Source organism: Rattus norvegicus, chromosome 7 (assembly GCF_021556685.1).
Source record: "Rattus norvegicus strain SHRSP/BbbUtx chromosome 7, alternate assembly SHRSP_T2T, whole genome shotgun sequence".
NCBI lineage: Eukaryota > Metazoa > Chordata > Mammalia > Rodentia > Muridae > Rattus > Rattus norvegicus.
In genome coordinates, this window is record NC_141540.1 from 61,223,022 (window position 1) to 61,246,936 (window position 23,915).

Sequence of the window (23,915 nt, forward strand, 5' to 3'; positions counted from 1 at the left end):
ATGTGTTTTCTGAAACTCCTGTCTTGACTTTCCTCTGTTGAGAGAACTCTGCTCTGCGTCTAACTTCTACTTCAACTTCCCCAATTGTATCGTTTACAGTTTGCAAGCAGATTCCATGCTTTACACCCAACTTTAGCATTGATCTTTGGGGCTGTGTCTCAGAGATTCATCCAAATAGACTTCCACACACGGAAAAGGCCTGATACATTTACCATGGCTTTGAAGCCACTGTCTTTCCTGACACTTGCAGACTGGGACTATGACCCACTTTGCCCATCAGAGGAACTGGATCTTCAAAATAGTTTAATTACAAAGGGTAAACTCTATTCTCGAGTCTCACATATTTACACACAGTTTCAGAAGTGGCGGGACTGAACTTAATTACCTCGGTACAACCGGTATTAGAGCTGTCCTTAAACATCCAGCATTCACAGAGAAGTCCATCATGATCCACCAGTCAACCCAATGTTTACTGCGAATTAACAAATATTTTATCTGTAAGACAAAGCTCTTGTGGGAAAGCAATAGAACAGTTACTTGAAAGTAAAAAATGTGCTTTGTTCTTTCTGTGCTCTGAAAGCCTTGTGCCTAATTGGGAAGAGAGCCTAGGTAGGCTATGCTAAGAACCGAACACATTGTACTGATTAAAAATGATACCGAGGTCTAGAGGAAGGAGGACAGCTCATTTGGCTGGGATAGCCTACAAGTCCATAAAGAAATTTGGAACTAAAAGTGGATGTTGGAAAGTGAAGAGTTGTTGCCATGAGAGGAAAGACATTAGCGAGTGTGTTGGAAGGGTTTGGAGCCACTGTCTGTCTTCCTGTTTCCATTTTGTTTCTGGTGTCCCTGGTATTGCTGTAGGCAGACGTTTGCCGAGGGCACTATTGTAGGCTTTCCTCAGATTAATCAGAGGTCGAAGGAACTTAATAATCAAGTTTCCCCCCATGCTTTTTGACAAAACATCAAGCAGCTCACCTTAATGAATAAATTGCTGGGGATTAAGTTGTAACTTACAGCTTTCTTTTCTAACAATTGAGGTAAGCATCTTTATATTTTAGAAGAAATAAATTCTTCAGTACAGAAATTTTGAAAGGGTAGGAAAGTTTACCACCATCACTGTAATTCTACCACTGGAAATGAAGGCTTGTAACTTTCAGGACAGGTATACAAGTGTAATTACACAGGTTTTGTGTTTTACACAGAATAAAAATGGGAGAAGTCCTAAGATAGGCAAGATAGTAGCCTGACATTCACAACTGAGACACATCAAATATATTCTTCTCATTTATTAATATCTAAAAATAGATGTGCATAACATGGAATAAATACCTATTCAAAATATTTTAAAATAGCTAAATGTCATGTCTTATTTGAATATATTATAACTTTGAGTCCTTACTGACTTTGTTTTTCTTTTAAAAATTAATGTCTTGATATACACCTGCCTAGGTGTATATTTGAATTTTGTTGTAAACCCCTGTACAAGACTTGGAAAGGTCTTGTGAGGACTCACAATGTTGGTATTGGCGTGTAACCTACGAGAACCGTGTAGGCTATAGGAGTATGGGTAGTGAACAGAACACTAGAGTAAGAAACAGCACATTGCTAGAACCCTGGGCTCCCTATTAGCACGACTCCCCCCATGTAATCACAGTACTGACTTCTTGCACACTAGAGCTTTCTTGCCAAATTCTGTACATTAGTACAAATGGAATTGAATAGTGTTTCTTGCGAGGTCCATAATTTCATGGCATGCAGTTGAAACTGTCTATTCCATTGCAGATTGAATCCAGTAGAGGATTAAGGCATAGCCTGTGTAGTTTATTATGGAAAAGTGTTGGAATAGTCTTTAGGCTTTGCTTGTTATAATTAGTGCTTTTACAAGTGTCCTACTACCCATCCTTGGTAAACGCGGTGGCATTTTTGTTAGGCATATGTCTAGAGAAGTAGTTGTTAGGTTACAAACAATGCACATGGTAGCTTGCTTTCAAAGAACCGCCAGACTTCATTCTAAGGTGACATTAATATGTCCTGCATGTCCTCAATGTGGAACTCCTGTCCTCTCAGAGTACCTGCAGTGATGGTGTTCCCACTTTAGCCACAGAGGTAACTGTACTCCGGCACCTCATCTTTTCTAACATGTGCAGTAACATTTGAATGTCTGTGGTTTGCCTCTTCTTCAGAGAGTGTCCGCTCCAGCCTGTTGCAGTTTTCTCTGATGTGGCATCTATCGCTTCTCTACTGATTTTTGGGGAAAGCTGGTCTTCAGAACCCTGGGCATGCACAAAGACTGGATCTGGGAAACACCAGGTGGAAGAGAAAAATCCCTGGAATTTACTTTTTATGAAGAAAATTGAAGTAATACTGTAAGTATTAGAGGATATTTTTATTCAGATATAGAATTTTAAAATGCTCCCTACAACATTTCTGTGTTTTATTGTATGCAAAACAAACAACAAAGGATAAAATGTCCAGACATATTACAGAAAAATGAAACTGTATGATTTCTACAGTCTAGCAGTCTGGAAAAATAAAACTATTTCAAAATTTCCGAAAGAATTGGAGAAAAATATTTTTTCAAATGTTCTCTAAGGTTCAAAATTATACCTGCATTTAAATAGCAATGACGTTTGGAGGTCTATGCGGCAGCTGTGTTGGTCTCCTTCTATCCTGCCTGGAGGCTTTGAATTAAGGAACGATTTACATCAAGTGCAAAATGCCTCTTCAGTGCACGGGGTGTCAGTAAACCAAAAATATCAATAATATTTCTGAGACAGTTAACGAGGAAAGCATTTACAGGTTGAGGTATTCATGAGTTGAAATTATTATTATTTTTTTGTCATTACAAATCAGCACTTTTCCTTTAAACATATTTCCTTGGTACGTTTCCCCCAAAGAGTCTCTAATTTTAAGACAGAGCAGCTGTAGTACAGAGATGATTGTGTATTGGACGTTAGTTTAAATCGTTTTTAGGGAAATAATGAGACAAAAAAAGTCACATGGTCCATTTCTTAAAAGTACCCCGTGTTGACAAACTTTGTATTCTAAAATTAGGTGGGCTTAAAAGTCATAATACTTATTTTTTTCTTTTTTTTTTGTTTTTTAATTTTCTTTTCTGGAGTTTGCTTACAGGTACAAGTGGCTCAAGGGGACAAGCTCGCAACAGTCCAGCTGGCATTCTTGCCAGGTATTTTTATAAACTACAGAGTTTCCATCAGTTGGGGACTGAGTAAAGCTCAGCTGAAGGGTCTGTCAGTATCTCCGTGTCAAAGGGACATGTCATACACCGAGGACGTCTCCATCCATGTTGCCTTCCAAGCCTTTAAGAGTCTTCTTTGGGAGACAAGAGCACTTTAAGCTCCCGCTCCTTTGGTGTATCTGGCTTTACTCTCCGTCTTTTCTTCTTGCATAACAAAGCAATTTTTACTGGTTTGTGGGACATCCACAAAGGAGAAAGATATTTTAACTTGATAATAAAAAGCAAATAAGAGGAAACAAAAACAAGCAATTAAGGGGAAAAAAAAGTTTCCTTCCCAGTCAAAAATTTCCTTACAAAACATTCAGAAAACTTCCCACACAATCAATACCTTACTTATCTTGGTTTTCAAAGACCTTAGCTTTTGTAAGAAATGTTATAAACGTATATTAAAGCACAAGACTTGAGCCACCATCAATGTCAGGAGGTAATGTTGGGGGCAGGGGCAGGGGTCACTTGGAAGGATATTTGGTTGACTCGATCAGAACAGCTGCTCTTTATGGATTTCATCAAATCGTGTGACTTCATCGGCAAACACGGCGTTTCTTTCTTTTGTGGACTTTTGACCTTTGATGATCATCAATTTAAGATCAAGGCCCATGACCCACCATCATTGATCTGGGACTTATTAGAAAAAGAAAATAAATCAAGAAATGAAAAGCAAGGTCCACACGAACAAAAGCATTGTTCAAAGAAGGGCTGCATAGGTGTGCCATGTGACGTAACTTGGGGTAAAAAGGTTAAAGGAGATGCAAACGAATCAACTGTTAGGCAGTTTAGGCTCATCTGTCAGATCCAAAACCCGATCACTATTAGGTTACACTAATAAAGGAGAAATGAAGAATTAGATGTTGTTGTTTTTTTTTCTTTAGATGCTCAAAAACAAAATTTTCTCCTGATAGAAAATTTCAAATTTCTGTAGGGTAATTCTCCAAAGCATTATACTGCTCACTCCCATATCAACAAGTCAGACCCTAAGACACACAATTAATAAAGACCTCTCTCTTCACACAGAATAAAACTTGATATAATTCATGCAAAATTATGAGGGAAGAGCTTACCTAAGATTTATCTTTGGAATCACTTCTCCTGTCTGAAGTCTTCACAGTTTGGTCAATTTAAAATCAGGTTTTGGGGCATTGCATAGACAAGACTTTAAAGTTTCTTACAATTGAAGCTATGGATGTTTGATCATACTGAGAAAATGTTAGCTTCAGATCTTTTCTTTGTGACTAGAAGGTTTTACTGACTGGTTCTGTGTGTCAACTTGACACAAGCTGGAGTTATCACAGAGAAAGTAACTTCAGTTGAGGAAATGCCTCCATGAGACCCAGCTGTAAGGCATTTTCTCAATTAGTGATCAAGGGGGAGGGCCCACCATGGTGGGTGGAGCCATCCCTGGGCTGGTGGTCTTGGGTTTCATAAGAGAGCAAGCTGAGCAAGCCAAGGGAAGCAAGCCAGTAAGTAACATCCCTCCATGGCCTCTGCATCAGCTCCTGGTTCCTGACCTGCCTGAGTTCCTGTCCTGACTTCCTTTGGTGATGAACAGCAATGTGGACGTGTAAGCTGAATAAACCCTTTCCCCCCCAACTTGCTTCTTGGTTATGATTTTTTGTGCAGGAATAGAAACCCTGACTAAGACAAAGGTTTTAGCAGATATTTAGATGACATTGTCTCTTGAAGCATAGAAGTACAATCACAGAGCCTATGTTTAAATCAAATACCTGTCTCTTGTCCGTATGTACTCAACACTATTTATCAGTTTTAGCAGATTTCACTTCACATTTGAGATCAGCTCAGCACTCCTTAGTCTGACATTCAAGAGCCTCCTACCATCTACATTTCCATTCTAGTTTCTTTTTATTTATTAATTACTCTTCTTGTAGTCAGTCCCTTAAATCACATGTGCCTGACCGAACCTGGATACTCTATCAACAATGAAACTCAGATCTCCAAATATAGACAGATTTTCTCTGAAGGGTTAACTTTCTGAGCCAGGATGTGTTGTCTAATCTATCATACACTTTTTATTTCATGTGCTTTAATATTTGGATTATGGACCATAAGGAATAGTCTTCACATGATATAAAATTATCCTTTATTTGTCTGAAGTGATTGTCATCTCAGAAGCTTGCCGTGTGTGTTTAATTACCTAGGACCAATCCTGGAAGCATGTAACGTCCACACAGTCTGATCTAGGCCTAGGAAGCTTTCAGCTTCTGAGATTTACCGCTAAATAGATTCCCCCTCCTAGTTCTTCCTGCTCTCTGGCTAGCTGGTCAACTCAGCTGTTCTAGTTCAAACTCTTCTTTAAGCTGACTGAGTCAATCTGGCTTCTGTCAGCTTCTCACTGAATTGTTCTGTTTGGCTTCAAACTAACACTGACAATCTGGTCTAATCTTCGGGGTCCTCCTCATTCTCTGGCTTATTCTATCTTCATCTGTGTCTATCTCATTCTTTCCCTACAACCTATCTCTGTACAACTGTCCCAGGAAAACTGCCTTTCTCCGTTTCTGCCTCGGAGTTCCCTTAAGTCATCCCTCTTTCCTCTTTGTTCTCATGAGAGTTGTGTGTATCCCATTCTGTCAGATATTTCTCTGATTATTCACTTTGTCTTCCACTCAACGAGACATCACTTCCAAGCATGGGTGCTTCCTTCTACAAACTAACTTTACCTTCATTGTTTGGAACTAGAGGAGTGTACTAAGGGCTTGTCTGTAGTCCAGCCAGAGGGGACTAAAGGTGTGTGCTAATGTTGATCCTCACCACAACTAGAAATAGATTCTTCTAGTAAACAACGCAATCTCAGAATTTACAGTGAGATAAAGTATCCTGTAGCAACATGATATCTAGTTTCTCTCCTATTCATTGGCCAAGACTCAACTCAACCCTATCCTGTCCTTTGAAACATCTCAGAGTAGTTGAATAGGTTTTTGTTTTTGTTTTTGTTTTTGGGGTTTTCTTTTTTTTTTGAGCCTTGCTCTGCCCCATCTGTAAAGGGGGATACTACTGAATTTAAATAAAAGCAAGCAAACAAAAAACAGTACTGAAAATAATGTTTTCATTATCCACCAAAAACCCGAGTCCCAAAGCTCAGCAATGGCAGTTATAAATCCAGTGGGAGATTGCTTTCTACACCTGTGTAATTTCAGACAAGTCCATATGGTTTCCTCTGGCTCCTTTTAACACGTATGTGGAAAATATGGTTTGGTAAATGATACTTTTTCCAGCCAGTGTACTCTAGGCCAGGAGTTCTCAACCTGTGGGTCACAACCTCTCTGGTGGTTGAAGACCCTTTCACAGGGGTCACAGATTAGATATCCTGAATATCTGATATTTGCATTATGATTCACAACAGAACCAAAGTACAGTTAATAAACAGCAATGAAAATAATTTTCTGGTTGGGGGGGTCACTATGACATGAGGAACTGTATTAAAGTGTCACAGCATTAAGAAGCTTGAGAACCTTTGCTGTAGGCAGAGGAACCAGGCACTTGAATTTCTTGACAATGACATCTTTCATTTTTCTTTCATTTTTCTATGGATAGTGGCTTTACATGGAACTGGTCCAGTAGAGAAAGTGATGGAGTGTTTTCACACTCTACTTAGATGTTTTGAATCTGTGTGGACATCTAAATCAGAAGGAAGGAAGAGGAAAAGGTCTAAATAAAACCTGCTCTAAAGGGATGTGGGGAGGCAATAATCGGGGGGTGAACCTGACTAGAGCTAGCAGTAGTTAACAAGCACATGAACACCTCACCTCAGGAATGCTGAGAGCAACTGAACCATGTTGGCAATGGGCTTGTAATAGCTCTTGGAAATGTTGCTGCCCCAAGTTTCTGAAAAAAATTTATTTATTCCCACAATGGCAGGTTTTGCTAATGAGTGTTTGGTCTGCACTGTTATCTCTGCATCAATTCTTGGCTCACTTTCTTCTCAGAAAAATAAAAAGTCATTTTTAAAGTGTTTTCAAATGTCTTTCCTCTATGGTCTTTCCTTTTTTTTTTTTTTGACTTAATTTTAAAACTGGAAATGTGGAATAAGTACATATTGGGTGGAAGATAAATTCCTTGGAGTAAAAATTTAAAGAGGTTAGAGAAGAGAGGAACAAAGTGTTCACTTTTTAACACATTCAGTTTGAAAATTTGAAAATGTGGTTTGAATAGTCGAGTGCACAAAGCACCTGGGTTTAGGCTCTGTGTTCTGAAAATCATCCAGAGCAGCGGTTCTCAACCTTCCTAATGCTGTGACCCCTTAATATAGTTCCTCATGTTTTAGTGACCCCCAACCATAAAATTATTTCATTGCTACTTCACAACTGTAATTTTGCTACTGTTAAGAATCATAATTTGAATAATATCTGTGTTTTCTCTTGGCCTTAGGTGATCTTATGAAAGCGTCATTTGATGCCCAAAGGGGTCACGATCTTCACACTGAGAACAGATGATCTACACAGTCACTAAATGTTAAAAATATTCCTTCTAGAGGTAATTTTATAGTCACCCTTCATGAAGCAGCTAAAACTTTGTTGAAAATGTCACTTCCAGGACTAACTTTATAATCACCCAACATGAGGCAGCTAACAAACTGTGCAAAGGACGCCCAGGCGAGTGCTTGTACACAGGCATTGCCAGTTTTGAAAGGAAGTAGTATGATGAAGAAATGAGAAAGTGAGCCAATGTGGGTAATGGGTCCTGCCAACCATGTCAATGGATGAATGTGTTGTCCATAGTCATGCCTTCAGAATAACCATCTTCTAGGACTTGGGTAATCAGAACACATGGGCTCACTGAAAGGGACTGAGGGTTAACTAGGTTAACACAGGTTTCCTATTATGAAGTAGAGAGAAACATTACTGATGTTGGAATGACTTTTGAACATATCTGGAACATTCGTATTAGTCAAGGTTCTCATCAGGAACATAACTCCCGGAATAAATACATATAAATGAGGACTTATTAGATGGGCTTATACAGTAGGTCTTGAGTAGGCCAACAATGGGCATCTACATCCTGGGGAGGCTAAGAACATAGTGTCTGCCCAGTACACAAGGCTGGGTGCTTCAGTAGTTCCTAGTACTGGAGGCCAGGAGGATTTTTCAAGAGCCACTGGTCTTCAGGCCACCTCAGAAGGCCACAGAAGCTGGCTTTTGATGCGAGCAAAGATGGCAGAAGCAGAAGGAGAAGCAGAAGCAGACACAGCAGCTGACAGATACACTAACCAGCAAGGAGCACCATGTTGTTTTCCTTAGACTGCTCTACGTCTGGGTAGATGCTGGAAGATATGGCCCACCCTAGGGGAACATCTTCACCACGGATCGATTCCTTCTGGAAATGTTCTCACAGATCCACCCTGAGGTAAGTCTCTTGGTTGGTTGCAGATCCAATGAAGTTGGGAATCAAGATGAGCCTCTCCCCACTTCCATTTCATGATTTCCATTTTGAAATCTCTAGTCCTGTATATTATAGTTTTCAAAGTTTCTGTAACTTGTACTTTACTTTTATGAATGCACTATCACCTCCAGTCTCCTTTCTTCCCTTTCTCTCCCCACCCCTCATTCTTCTGGCATCTTCATGATTTTATGGATACTAGTTTTGGGAAAAGTCTTTAAGTGTCTTTCATATTATTCTATAATAACATCTAGGTCCTTGGAAATAAATTCCTTCACTTTTTTCAATACCCGTGTGTCGTGGAATTCCATTTGTCCTTTTGTATCAGGGTAGTTGTTGCCTGTGACAGTGACTATGGAACGTTTTTATGTTCCTGAAAGTGCTAAAATGTTCTCCATGTTTTCACCTTTGCAAGCTGATACTTTGACTGTGTGTGTGTGTGTGTGTGTGTGTGTGTGTGTGTCTATGTGTGCATGCATGTATACATACATGTGTATGCATGTGGAAGCCAGAATTTTGGTTCTATTCCTCAATCACTTTCCACTTTACTTTTGTGAGACAAAATCTTGAGTTAAATTGTGAGTTTATCACTTGGCAAGGCTGGCTGGTCCCCTTGCTCCTAAGGAATCATCTCCGTCTGCCTCTCTAGTGCTGGGATTACAGGTTCCTGCTTCTATACACAGTTTTTTGTGTAAGTGCTGAGGGATCCAAACTCAGGTCCTCCCAGCAAGCACGTCACTGACTGATCCTTCTCTCCAGCCATTGGCTATTTCTAACACTCTCTGGGTAGTAAATATTTGATTCTACATCCTTGTAAGGTACAAGGCTGTAGTACTGTAATATTTTGTCATCGTTGCTGTTCGTTTGTTCCAATCCTGACTCTCAGTGAGGTACCTTGTCTGAAGCCCTATGGATGTTATCATCCTCGGAAGTTAGAGACTGTTATAAAGAAGGCACATGGGATTATGGAGTCTGACAGGTCTGTGTTTTATATCTGCCATGGGCTGAACATTTGTGTCTTCTCCCACACATGTGTATGTTGAAATTCTAACAATGCTGACAGTTTGGAGACAGGAACTACAAGGAAGTGATTAGGTTTAAACGGGATTCTAACATTGGGCCTGCTTCAATAGGATTGATGTCCCAACTAGAGGAGCTTACAGAGTCTGTTTTCCTCATTTCCTGATGTTGCCCAGGGCACTCACGAGGGAAAGGGCATGTGGGGACACAGCAAGCAGCTGGCCATCTATAAACAGAAGAGTACTCACCAGAAACCCAACTGCCTGAAGCCTTCACATGTAACCTCCAAACCACAAAAAACAAATTTCAGTTATTTAAGCAGTCCTATCCATGATGGTTTGTTATTGTGGTGCAAACAAACTAGTATAATCTTATTTCTTTTATAATCTTGGATATCAAAAAGGTTTGTAAGCCCAAGTTTGATCAACTATGACGAATATGATGTCATCTTCTCTAAATACAGTTGGAAAGTTTAAATAGGAAAACGTCCGAAAGACGTTAATGGTATATAAAATAAAAGATGGAGTAGATTTCTTTACACTCCTTCCACTGTTCATCTCTAAGAATGTGGTACCTCTGGGCAATCAGCTTGTTTCATTCTCAGATACTTTCCCTTCAAGTCACTTCCCTTCTGATTATGTTGTTTCTTTCTCATATCACTTGGCAATATGAAAGGGATGCTTGTAGACCCAAATCAAACACCCAAACAAACCAAACAAAAGCCAGAAGCAATCTTAGACTCGACTGTCTTCTTTCTGAACCACTTGAGAAATAAGTCTCAGGTGTCTGTCCTAGTGAAGATAGCCCCTGCATGGGCTCCCAGGACCCAATCGGGCATCCTAAATTATGGGTTGCATGCGCAATGAAAATCCATTTCTCCCTCAGGGGCAGAAGCTAACTAGAATATGTCCCAGGAATCCCCCTCCTCAGAGGTAGCGAGACAAAAGGGCAGAGCTGAGTTATCTCCCAGATTTACCTGACAGAAAATAACCCCTCACCATGAGGAGGGGTAAGGGAGAGGAATCTCTGTACCTACTTCAGTGCTACTCCCAGCAATCATACAGGGAAGACCAGGAAAGGCACAGGGGCTTCAGCTGTCAAAAGCAAAACCTAACTTGAATGGGAAGAAGGGCATGCGCTGATTTATCTGAACGGAGCCGTAGGGGAAGCCTGGGGCTGTGGACGGAAGGCACTACAGAGCTCTACGACAGGAGGCTAGTGAGACAGAGACTTCAGAGAGGACAGGCAGCAGGGAGCAAATCACAGAGCAGGGTGCATCTAAAGCCCACCCACATGATAGACAACTAAGATGTGTGTGCAGATTTGTGAGGAGGAGAACAGTCAATGCAAGAAAGAAATGCATGGAATAAGGTAGTAATATTTGAAAGAGGAAACTGGCAAGAGAAACTAAAAAATAAGGAAAAATAGTCTTGTAACTAATATGGTGTATGTGTATGTGTATGTGGGGAGGAGAGACAGTGTTCAGTTTTTTGAGAAGAAATACAATGACTGGAAATGAATCACAATTTGGAAAGAAGAGCCTTAAGAAGTAAAGGAAAAACTGAGGTGAATTCCCCTCTCATCTCATAAATGACATATTTCTTCAGTGTTATGGGAAACAGCTTAGGTGTTGGCTCTGGAACTAGTCATTATTAATTTACCTTTGATAATGGATGCCAGAAATGGAACCTGTAGAGACAGTAGCCAGTGTCGTTCACATTCTGCAGCTTGAGGCTACCATCAAGTTTTAAAAGCATCCTTCCTTACTTTACATGCCAGGAGGAAAGGAGAGGATGCTGTGAAAATTGGAATCAGGTAAAACTTGTCCTCAGACTGAAGGATGCTTCTGGTCTCATAAACATTGAAATTTGAGAAAAAACACACTTTGTAATTAATGAAATATGACATTTAATTTCCAAGCAGCATTTATCAGAAATTGAAACAATGAGATTTGTCTTTGCATATTTTTCTATTTGTTCCTTTTAGGACCTAAATTTATTGAAATAAATGAGTCTTCTTCTCATTATGTATCTAAAATACAATATGATTATAATGGGTTGCTATGGATGGCAGACTGTGTTGTATTGGAAATGAAGAAAGAAGGCCTGAGAAAGACCTTAAATTCATCCGATGTCACCTACTCGAAATGGGCATGTCATTGGCAGCTATGATCTAGCTCAGTGATTAATGTGACCATTGTTCTTCCCAGAGCCCTGGGAAGGAGTGACATCATTGATAACATTCCTCGCTAATCACCAATCATGGGTTCTTTGTTTTACATGGGTTAAGGTTAGGTCATTGTTTCATAGGATGAGCCTCAGATGAAAGAAATGGCTTAGCTTTAGACTCTGTGCTTATAAAAACCATGTACTCTTAAATCCTCTAGTCATCCACAGCAGGTAAGAAACTTCAGGGAAACTTGGGCAAAATGCAGATAAAGTGGCCAGGTGAGAGGCAGCTGACCTTGCCTGCATTTTAGGTACAGACACTCACCGAGTGTGAGGTGGGTGAAATCAACTGTACTTAGGTTCTGTTTTAGTTTTCCTCTCTTTATGAGATTAATGGGAATACAGAACAGCCTTATGATGAAACACTGTTCCTGGGTAGACATGTGCAAATATCTAACACCTCAGACAGGGAACTGGTGACAGACCTAAGTATGGATACTACCAAAGTCCAACTTGGAGAACCAATGAGTTTTATTGGATTTCTTTACAGGAGTATTGGTGAGGGGTTACTTACAGAAGCAAAAACGACTCAAAGGCAGCTGCATCACAAAAGCCAACCCCTACTTGGGTGACAGCTCACAAAAGCTGGGAACCCAGAACACACTGCATCCCCGATGGCAGCCCAATAGGCTGGAGGCAGTTTGCTGGTCTCTTTCTTTTGGGCAACCAAACGTCTCTGAAACTGACTCTCAAGGGTCTTTACTGCTTATGAAATCTTAGGGACCCTCCATTACTAATGAACCTAGTCAGTTTCAGGGACTTCCTGACACTATTTGAGTTGTTTAGTTTCTGGTCTTAAAGAGTTATCCTGCAGGATGGAATGTTTCAACATTGCTACACAGCAGATCTGGGTCCGCAGGATGCCATTTCATAGGGCACGTCTGTCTTACTTTGAGGGCATCCTGAAAAAAAAATTGACTCTGATATAAGTATGTTGATTCCTCCATTTTGAACTGGATTAATTAAAGAGAAGACATCTCAAGGAACTCTGGTGTCCATAGTCAGGAATCCTGAGTTAGTGTCATCAACAGAATCCCTCTGCCTTTGTGGAAATATCAAATATCAGCTAATATTTATAGGACAAGTTTTGGAAAACGCTCTGCCATACAGAAGTTTCTTTCAGTCCTAAAGCAGATCAGTGAGATTTAATCTCTTGAAGAGCCCATATTTGCCACATCTTCTGTCTCCTGAGATAGCCACATATGAACAGTATTTTACAGGGTGGTAAAAAACATTAGTTTACTTTTATGCTACATAAGTTATTATTTATATTACTGTTGGCTATTTCTCCTGCCCCTTCAGATATCCATAGTATATAATGGGACATCACACACTTCTAGATTTATATTGCTTGCTTCTACTCTGCTCCTAGACTGGGTAACAGATCGTGAGTGGCCTCTGAGTTAGAATGTTCTTTCTTCACTGACCTACCATTGCATTGACTTAACATTAGTCTTTGGAAAACTGGAGAAATCAGTACACTTCTCTGAGCCCCCTAACCCTAGCTGCCCACACGTGTGAGTCTAAAACAATTGCCAGGTACTACGCAGATGGCTCAGGGGACAGAGTGCTTGCTGTATAGGCCTGAGGACCTGTGCTTCATCCCCATCTCTGAGGATGCTGGGACAGAAGGACCCCTGTGGCTTGCGAGCTAGTTAGCCTATTCCAGTTGGTAGGCTCCTGTTCCCTGTGAGAGACATTGTTCCTGCCTTTTAAAAAGGGACAGAAAAGCACAAACCACCACCAGAACCATCACCACCACCACCACCACCAGCACCAGCACCAGCACCACCAAATCTAAGGCAGGTGACTACATCTGAACATCTGAAGTTAACTTCTCACCTTTGCATGCACATGCACACACATGCACCTACATGCATACACAGCATCACATGTATCTTCCCAACACACACACACACACACACACACACACACACACACACACACACACACATGCCAACTTCTAGGGCTGCTTGCTGGTTAACTTAGTTCACATATGTTTCACCAACAGCGCCTGGCAGGTGGTTACGCAATCTTGTACGAGCTGCTTGCAGCCACGGCTTTTCTATTATTTGATTCTCATCCAATCCTATAAATGAGGGAGAACATGCTATTCTCATTCTGTATTAAAGGAACAGATATTAAAAATTCAAGATCACTCTCCAAATTCACAGGCCCTGCCTGCTCAGTGTCAGAGCCCGTATCTTCTGGAAGATTATTCTTAAGAGCTTTTGGCATTTCAGTGTGGGACAGCAAGCCTTACTGGATCTCATATTCCTCACTAGAGGGATTCCTAAGGTTCTTTGCAGCATTTTCTTGTTGTTATTGTTGTTGTTGTTGTGGTGGTGGTGGTGGTTGTTCTGTCCCCCCTTTGGTCCCAAATACCATGAGGACTTTATGCTACTTCTCACACCTGGGAAAGCACCGATGTACAGCGTGTGAGACACCCCCAGAAGAAAGCCCGTGGAGGCCAGACAGCTAACAGCCATTCATTCTTTGTGAAACATTTCTGGAGCATACATTCACAGTATTGTTATCATCACGGCTTGTTATTTATTGAGTGCCATTCCTTTGGGTGGAACCGTGCAGAGCACACACCAGACAGGGCCTCCATCCAAGGAAATGGAACTCAGATGGTTGTGATTCATGAGATAATGATAAAGTCCCTCAGGTTGTGCAAGGGAGCTCCGAGATGACATCAGCCTTGGATGTCTCAGTGCGAAGAAGCTTCCATATGAGAGGAAGGGGATTATGGTGTCTGACACCAAAGGACCAACAATGCTTCTAGGTATGAGGTGCATCATTAAGGGCAGTAAGATAAAGAACGGGGAGGTGAAAGGTGGAGGGGAGAATGTCAGGGTCCCATCAGTCTTCAGGAGAGAGGATTGTGGGGAGAGCAAGTGATGCTGTCCAGAGCTGAGAACTGGTGGCTGCATCCCAGTGCCATGTGCTATTTGTCCCGGGACAGGCTGAGAGAACATAGCCTGCCTTGTTAAGGGAAGTGGTTCCACACGGCTGCTGAGTCTATCCTAGGAATGGAAAGTTATATCACATCTGTACTGGTTTTTTAAATCTCTGTTTGGTTTTGTTTGTTCAAGTTAATGAAAATGATGTGCTATTGTTATGTAGAGATGCCAGAAGAGAATTTCACCAGAGACTTCAAAAATGTCTTTGGGCTCGCGCCCATTTCGTGCGGTTTCACTTTCCCCCATTTTCTTTCCTCCTGCCCCTTTCACTCCTTCCCCCTGTAGCACTGCTCTCATGCAGCCGGATTAATCGCATGTGAAGGAAGGCTATTTGAAGACGATTCAGCCAAGGGGCAAGCCAGCGTCCAGAGATAAAGTGGCAGAGCTGGGATCTAAAGGTGAATGGACGGAACTGCAGAACCGTCTAATAGAGGCATAATTAATGAGTCTTCAAATTCACAGCTGGATCTGATGAATGGGGACGAATACACCCCCATCTGGGAATAATTAGCAGTAATTTATAAACTCCTCATAGAAAAGAAGGATGTCTTCACCTTTCTTAGCCAGTCCCCTGGGTACTACAGAGGATGCTTCGCCCTTGAGTCTTTCAGTATTTATTAAGTACTAGGCACTAGGGCTAAGGCACCAACACACACACACACACACACACACACACACACACACACACACACACGTTTCTCTTCATGGAACTTGAACTTTTGGGGGAAAGGGTAAAGCAAGGTAAACACGGTATCTGTTCCAAGTAAATTAAACTCAGGGAGACAAGGATAGACTGGTGGAAGACATGTGCCATCCAGCACTCAAAGGATTTGGTTTAAACTGAACTACGTACAAGTGGGAGTTTCTTAGCTCCCTTGACTGCAAAGGGAAAGGTCTTACTAGATAAACGCAGATTAAATAGTCTACTAGGAATCTCTTTCTATTATTTTGGGCCATTCTTCTATTTTCCTCTGCTTTGAACTATTCTTTTTTTTTAAATATACTTTTATTAATCCTTTGCATAGTTCATACAATGGATTTTGATCATATATACCCATCCTCTAAGGTCTACTCCTGCCTATCTACCTCCAATCTCACCTTGTATCCTATTTATTTATTTGTTTGTATGTTTGCTTAATAATTCATCAAGCCCAATGTATGATACTCATATATATTCCTGCATGGGAGCTCATCAACCCGCCAGGAGCCACACCCTTAAAGAAAATTGACTTGCTTTTCCCACCAGAAGCCATCCACTGTCCACAGTTCCTCAGTCAGAAGTGGAGGCTCATGATCTCCTCACCATAATCTAGCATCAGTGATTAATGTGACCATTGTTCAGATGAAGTTCCTCCCAGAGCCCTAGGAAGGAGTGATATCACTGATAACATTCCTCGCTAATCACCAATCATGGGTTCTTTGTTTTACATGGGTTAAGGTTAGGTCATTGTTTCATAGGATGAGCCTCAGATGAAAGAAATGGCTTAGCTTTAGACTCTGTGCTTATAAAAACCATGTACTCTTAAATCCTCTAGTCATCCACAGCAGGTAAGAAACTTCAGGGAAACTTGGGCAAAATGCAGATAAAGTGGCCAGGTGAGAGGCAGCTGACCTTGCCTGCATTTTAGGTACAGACACTCACCGAGTGTGAGGTGGGTGAAATCAACTGTACTTAGGTTCTGTTTTAGTTTCCCTCTCTTTATGAGATTAATGGGAACACAGAACAGCCTTATGATGAGACACTGTTCCTGGGTAGACATGTGCAAACATGTAACACCTCAGACAGGGAACTGGTGACAGACCAAAGTATTCTACCAAAGTCCAACCAATGAGTTTTATTGGGTTTCCTTACAGGAGTATGGGTAAGGAAGCAGAAATGATTCAAAGACAGCTGCGTCATCAAAGCCCCGTCCTACATGAGTGACAGCTCACAAAAGCTGGGAACCTTGAACACACTGCACACCTGCAGGGAGCTCAATGGGCTGGCGGCAATTTGTAGGTCTCCACTTCTTTTGGGCAGCTAAACTCTGAAACTGACTCTAGGTGGTCTTTACTGCTCATATAATCTCGTGTGAGGGAGGGCACTGGTGAACCTGATCACTTTCAGGGACTTCCTGAAGCTATTTGAATTGTTTAGTCTTAAAGAGTTATCCTGCAGGATGGAATGTTTCAACATTGGTACACAACACATCCAGATCCATAGCCCACAGCCCACAGCCTGCCATTTCATAGGGTGTGTTTGTTTTACTTTGAAAGGCATCCTGAAAACATTGACTCTGAAGTAAATAGGTTGATTCCCTCATCCAAGCTTGAATATTGGCAGGCTCCATCTTGTCCCCAGAACTGCAGCTGCTGTGAGTCTATCTGAGCAGCAGCCAGGCCATGTCTAGAAGACAATGCTTCTGTCTGGTCCTTCCCAACCTGTGGCTCTTACGATCTCTTAGACCCCTCTTCCACAATATTCTATTAACTCTCTCTCTCTCTCTCTCTCTCTCTCTCTCTCTCTCTCTCTCTGTCTGTCTCTGTCTGTCTGTCTGTCTGTCTGTCTCTCTCTCTCTGTGTGTGTGTGTGTGTGTGTGTGTGTGTGTGTGTGTGTGTTTCTATGTTTGGGCAAAGTTAACTATCTCCCCCTGCAGGTTTATAGGACACCACCCGAAGAACAGTAGCAGTCAGGTACAGCACATTTCCAGCAATACTCTGGGAGGAGCATCTTCTTGCTAGATCGATTTTGGGGGGAAAAAAGGTCAATTATTGAAATAATTGTTTTTCTAGTCAAATTAGAGTGGCCTGGTTGGTGAGGCTTGAGCCAAGGACCAGTTCCCTGGAGCCCAGACAAATTTGGGTATATTCAAACCGTAAGACTGAAAGCCTGGGTGAGGCATTTTTCTAACGAACGAGAGGGTGTGGACGCTGGGTACAGAAAAGGAACAAAGCTTTGAAGATAGCTCAAACAGCCGGGATGAATGTCCCAATGGGCGTTTGTAAACCCAGGAGGATGCTGGGTTTCGGAGATGAAGATGCAGATTAAGAGACAAGCATCTATACTACTCAAGACCTACTCATTTGGGTACACCTAACTGCGGCAGACCTGAGCCCTTAATTAAGCCACTAGCATACCACAGAAGAAAAAAATATGCTTTGATGAATAGCTATCAGTTCTTAACACAGTGAGGAACTCATTTAGTAGGAAAATTCTTGGAGTTGCTCATGATGGAGGCAACAGCCCTGGGGATAACAAGACGAGGAGGTGGCTACTGAGGGGTCCTTGTGTTCGCATTCATGTTGCAAAGGTCCAGGAGAAAGGATGTGTGAACACCACAGGAGGGGCTGGACACTGGACGCCAGTGTGTTAACGCCGACACTTCACACTTTAAGACGGCGAGGAGAGAAGAGATAGATCACTGATACTGTTTATGTCATGCTACCATTTGCCCCAGCACAGTGTAATGGTGCCACTCTGCGATATGCTAGTTCCATAGGGCACAGTGCTTAATTCCAGATGGTAAAATATTGAAAGGAAAACAGCCCCATTCCTAGGAAGAACAGATGAGAAGTAACTTTCTTAAGTTCCAATGAAGGAGAAAAACAAACGAACAAGTAAACAGAAACATCTCTAAGAGCAAAATGATTGTAATAGTTTTCTTTTCTTTATTTTTTTATGAATAATTTTATTTGTTTACATTTCAAATGATATTCCCCTTCCTAGTTACCCCTCCAAAAGCCCCCTCCCATCCCCCTTCTCCCCGCCCCCTTTGCCTCTTTTGAAGGGTGTTTTTTTTTCTATTATAATAAAAAGTGATTATTTAGATTTCTTCAGAGCTTCACTTGAACCTTTAAGGAAATCAATGTTTTGTTTAGGTGGAAGAGGGGGACAGTTAATTGGGACAACTGGAGGATTTACTGAAACACTTGTCATTAAAATAGAAGTATATTTGAGAAGAATACAGTAGGGGATCATTTGCAGTTTGATTTTATACCTAATCTGATCCAAATGGAAAAAAAAAAAAAAAACGAGTTTTAAGAAGCCATGCTGGCTTGAAAGTGACTATGTTGTACGCCAAAGAACACGGATTCACTACCACATAACAAAGGCAAGCCCATAAATTACATGTAACTTGAGAGTTCTTTGAACTGTCTAGATATAATTTACAGAGGAAAACAGATCCACGCTCGGCTGGTCATAGGTTTTTGTGTGGTTATCAGTACAATTTCACAATGTGCTTTATGGTGAAAGGACATACCATGATTTGTCACTCTGATTATTCCTTGGCCTCGATGGAGACTTTTGTTTTCTCAAAAACAATCTAATCAGTTATTAAAAAAAAAAAAACCACCGAGGTCCTAATGTAATTCTGGGACTAAAAATAATTTTACACATCTGGATTCTTTTTCTCTCAACAAATTATTTCATCACAGAGCTTTATAAAAGAATGAGAGTAGCTTTCAAACATGGGGGCAGTGAACATACCTCCTGTCTTTATGATTGACAAATAAGGGTCAAGGGGCAATTGAGGAGTAATTATCTGGAGATAATTCGTTCATCCGTTCCTTATTTATAATCCACAGACCCTTACTGAACGCATGCTACATGTAGATATCATAAAGGTTGCTGCTAAATTTGTTTGTCCATTCAACTGTTACTCCCATAGATAGTTATTTGTTAAGCGTACCCCACAGTATTCTGAAACGTGATTTAGTGTTAGATTACATAACAGACAGGCCTAGTCTGGTCTGGAGGATCAGAAAGTCCTATTCAGACAAAAATCCTAAAAGATTAGTGGAAACAAAATGGACACAGGAGAACCTCAGACAGAGGGAGTAGCTGCATGTGCACAGGAGCAGAGGGAGAATCTGGAGCACGGGAGAACGAGAGAGAGCCCGAGAGAGAGTGGCGCTGACTCTGAGATTTACAGCTCCAGGCCCCCATTCTCTTGCGCTTCTAGTTGCTAATCTAATGTCTTCCTTCTAATGTCTCACTGACAGCTCTAATTCCCCAAGCACAAAATAAAGCTTTGTCTTCTCCTAAAATCCTGAGTTCCTTGCTCTACATTACTGGCCATGCAGCAGCCCCAGCAGCCCCAGCAGCCCCAGCAGCCCCAGCAGCCCCAGCAGCCCCAGCAGCCCCAGCAGCCCCAGCAGCCCCAGCAGCCCCAGCAGCCCCAGCAGCCGCAGCAGTAGCACCACCACCACCATTTACTTAGCTACTCAGACTAACAGACTAAAAAACAATAGAACAAAATGTGAGGTGGGCTGGCGAGATGGCTCATTTTGTTAAAATCGTTGGCTGCTTTTGCTGAGAACCGGGGGTTCTACTTCCCAGCACCCACAAGATAGGTTACAGTGTTCTCTAAACTACAGCTCCAAGGTGGGAGTTTTATCATGGAGCCTTACGGGAAGAAGTATACTGTCGGGGAAGGCGTTGAGAATTCGTAGCCCCACACCACTTCCAGCTCACTCATTTCCGCTTCCTCCAAGTAGATGGGGTTGTGATCTTTCAGCTTCCTGTGCTGGCCTGCTGCTGCAGTCTCCACTGCAGTAAAGGACCCTCTGGCCTGTATGGCCAGCAGCTCTGCCTGCTGCAAGTTATCTGTGGTAGTGGCATTTCATCACGGCGATGGGGAAGCAACCAATGCAGCACCCCCGCCACTGCGCTCTCTCTCTCTCTCTCTCTCTCTCTCTCTCTCTCTCTCTCTCTCTCTCTCTCTCCTTCTCTCTCTCCTTCTCTCTCGCATCTCTTTTCTTTTCCTTCCGTGCATCTTCCTGATATTGTATTATATAATCCGTGTTCATTTGTCATATTGAGAATGTGCCTCATGTCCTTTTGCACATTTGCGTAATATCTAGAAAGTTTATGAACCATTGCAGATATTCAATAAAAATCAGCGGAACGAGTAAAGTCATCACGAAGTAAAGGAGGAGAGACATAAGGCTGGGGATTAGCTTTAAAAATGTGTGGGGTTTTGTAGTCCATCTGAAGGAGTTTGGATGTGGCTGTGTCCTATAGTTAGATTCCCCCAACGCTCCTGTGTTAAAAGTTTGTCACGAGTTTGCCACGGTTGGGAGGTTGAGGCATCCTTACACAGTGGGGTCTAACGTGAGGAAGTTAGGTCAAGGGGCAGGCTCTTGAAGGGACCTGGACTGATGCCCCAGACACTTCCTTTCTTCTATCCCAGCTGTCAGGAAGTAAGCAAGCAGCTTCTTGAATTCCTGCTGGGATATGCTTACTCAGATCCCACAGTGCCAGGCTACCAAACCTTGGACTGAAAATGCAGTGCCAAAGCTGTCAAAACAAACCTTACTGCTTCTAAGTGAATTGTTTCTGGCATTTTATTACAGGAACAGAAGGCTGACTCAAATGGTTCCTCCCTAGAAGACTTGAGAAGAATTTGGATGGCATTAAGAGGGAGCCGAAATAAATTTGGTTTCTTTTTCCAGATTTTCCGATAAAATGTGAGGTAGAATGTTTTCTTGACCTCAGAAAGTTAAGTCTACTGGGCTTTCTGGTGATGGAGTTTAACTGTTTGGGTAACTACTTAAAATTTCACTTGCGAAATTAAGAATGATTCTTCCTTTTGAACCAGATACTGTATAATTTTTAATTTATGGAAAAGATAAATGGTACCTGACTTTTTAGGATAAAATATTATTTTCAAACAGTTTAATTTCTATCGCTGCCAACATATATACTTTTTTTAAAAAAAGATTTATTCATTTATTATATATAAGTACACTGTAGCTGTCTTCAGATACAGCAGAAGAGGGCATCGGATCTCTTTACAGATGGTTGTGAGCCACCATGTGGTTGCTGGGAATTGAACTCAGGACCTCTGGAAGAGTAGTCGGGTGCTCTTAACCACTGAGCCATCTCTCCAGCCCCCATATATACTTTTTTATGCTTTTATATATTAAGCCTTTAAACGCTTAGTTTATTTCTGTTCCTATAAAGATTGGGATTCAAATAGAGTGTCTGTTATAGCATAGAGGATTAAAGGCAACTGGAGTTTAAAAAAATGAGCTGAGTCAAAGCTTGGCATAACATTTCTAATTGTATTCTATGTACCACTAATGTTTCTAAAGACATTGAACAGTGTTCTATGTAAATGAAATTCTATTGCCAGGGCAAGCCTCAAAAGGAGAGAACAAATGAAATATTGGATTTCAAGAGCCCCTGATCTGTTAGAGGGCATTGTGAATCCCAAGAGAGACAATGAATGCAGCTTCTCCTGTTTCCTTTTTTATAAAGGGCCTGTTTTGTAGAACATGTCTTAGGAATCGTGGATGACTTAGGGCATGAGCAAACAGCAACTCACAGGACACTGGCAGGCTTCACGGCTGTGGTCCTCATGGTGCTTAGGGGGACTCCTGTGTTAGGCTTGACGCTCTGCCGCCAACTAGTCTGTTGTAAGTGAAACTGGATGGAAGTGTGGGGCAAGCACAGCGCAGAGGATTCTTGCTGAGCCGTACGACGTACGGGGGCGGGGGGTGTTCAGGCCAACGTGTGTACTCCCCATCGGACTGGGATTCTCTGCAGCCGTACGTATTCAAGCAGACAGACAGACTGCTATAAAATACAAGATGGAAGCTGAGGCTGGACCTAGATCCACATTGGAGGCATCTACAAAGGCGTCAGCAGCAGGAGATGGGCTCTGCTGGGGACAGGCAGCCTCAGGTCTCGGGGGTGAAACCTAAGTTTGCCAGTCGTTTTTGTGGCCAGCTTATCCTATTGGCACCTTTTAGCTCTGGATCTTGGGCCTGTGATTTCTGAAGCTCAAGAAATAAACTCACTGAGTAAATTATTACCAAATACATGTGGATACAGGGCTTGGGATGTAGCTTTGCGGTAGAGCGCTTGTCTGGGTCGGTGAGACCCTGGGTTTTTCCCAGAAACACACACACACACACACACACACACACACACACACACACTCTCTCTCTCTCTCTCTCTCTCTCTCTCTCTCTCTCTCTCTCTCTCTCTCTCTTCAGAATAGTCCGGTGAAACATTGTAGGAAATTATTATAGTTCTTCAGACTTTAGACTCTCTAGTTATAATTGCATGATTACAAAGCAAATAATATGTTAATATCAGCTTAGAAACAGAAACTTAATTTCAAGATTACCAGTCTTTGGAAAACAGTACCATTTTTGTATATTGCTTGGAATTCATTAAATTATGATGAGAAAGAAAAATCTTTTAAATGTCTTGTCATTGAAGACACTGGTCGACTCCAAAGAGACATTTTGAATTACATTCACATTGCGAGTTCCTTTTTCAGTTCGTTGAAGACTGAGCCAGTTAGAAGTGTTAGAGAAAGCAGGACACCATTGTGGTACACACTGGCATTCATAACTAAACATAGATGTCCACAAACACATGCAGAAGAAAAAGCAAGTCTCCCTAGAAAATTGATCGTGCATGTAATTACCTGTGGATTAAAATTTATTGTTTGGAATTATTGAATCTGAAACTTGCCTCAGTATTACCACTATTTAGGAGAAACAAGGCAATTTCAGTCAATCAGGGCATCTCACTAACAAAATACTGATTTTTGCTATATGTTGTATAAAACTATTATGCTATGTTTTAGCTTTAGGTTGCTACTCAGTTTACCCTTATAAAACAATTCACAAAGGCCAAAGGTAGGATTTTGTATTTTTGTGTTTGTGTGTGCATTTAACAGAACTTTGTACCGTCTCTTTGAAAATAGCATGGCACCCCAGTTTCACTCATGCAGGTAAACATGTAACACATACTACCACAATAAACATTTAGGGTCAAATATTTCAATAAATGGCAACCAATTCAGGCTTCTCTGAGAAAAGCCAGACTGGAAAAGAGTAGGCAAACTCTGAAAAGAGCAAATCCAGCTAATTCTAATTCCAGGAGTCTCTTTAATTTTGGGGGGTTGGGGAAGCTATAAGTATTTTTCGTCTTGTTTCTTTTAAAATTATTTAGGCTGATGAATCTCAGAGACAGTTGACGAACGGCGGAGTGCAGAGTTGCCATGCTCCACAGAGATCCATCCCAGTGCAGGCTTATAAAACGGTTTTCTGGCT

The 23,915-nt window shown here is 41.5% G+C and overlaps 2 long non-coding RNA genes across 4 annotated transcripts in view; both read left to right on the forward strand.

The window, feature by feature from the left end:
* LOC102551482 (uncharacterized) overlaps positions 1 to 4,103 on the forward strand; it is a 9,875-nt gene extending 5,772 nt beyond the window's left edge. For all 3 annotated transcript variants that reach the window (XR_015624667.1, XR_015624668.1, XR_015624666.1), the window contains exons 3-4: positions 2,184 to 2,366; positions 3,133 to 4,103. This is a non-coding gene — a long non-coding RNA (uncharacterized LOC102551482). The remainder of the gene's footprint in view (positions 1 to 2,183; positions 2,367 to 3,132) is intronic.
* Positions 4,104 to 14,610: 10,507 nt separating this feature from the next.
* On the forward strand, positions 14,611 to 23,039 carry LOC120093592 (uncharacterized). Its single transcript, XR_015626125.1, has 3 exons — positions 14,611 to 14,683; positions 15,147 to 15,259; positions 21,198 to 23,039. It is a non-coding gene; the product is annotated as an uncharacterized LOC120093592 (long non-coding RNA).
* The last annotated feature ends 876 nt before the right edge of the window (positions 23,040 to 23,915 follow it).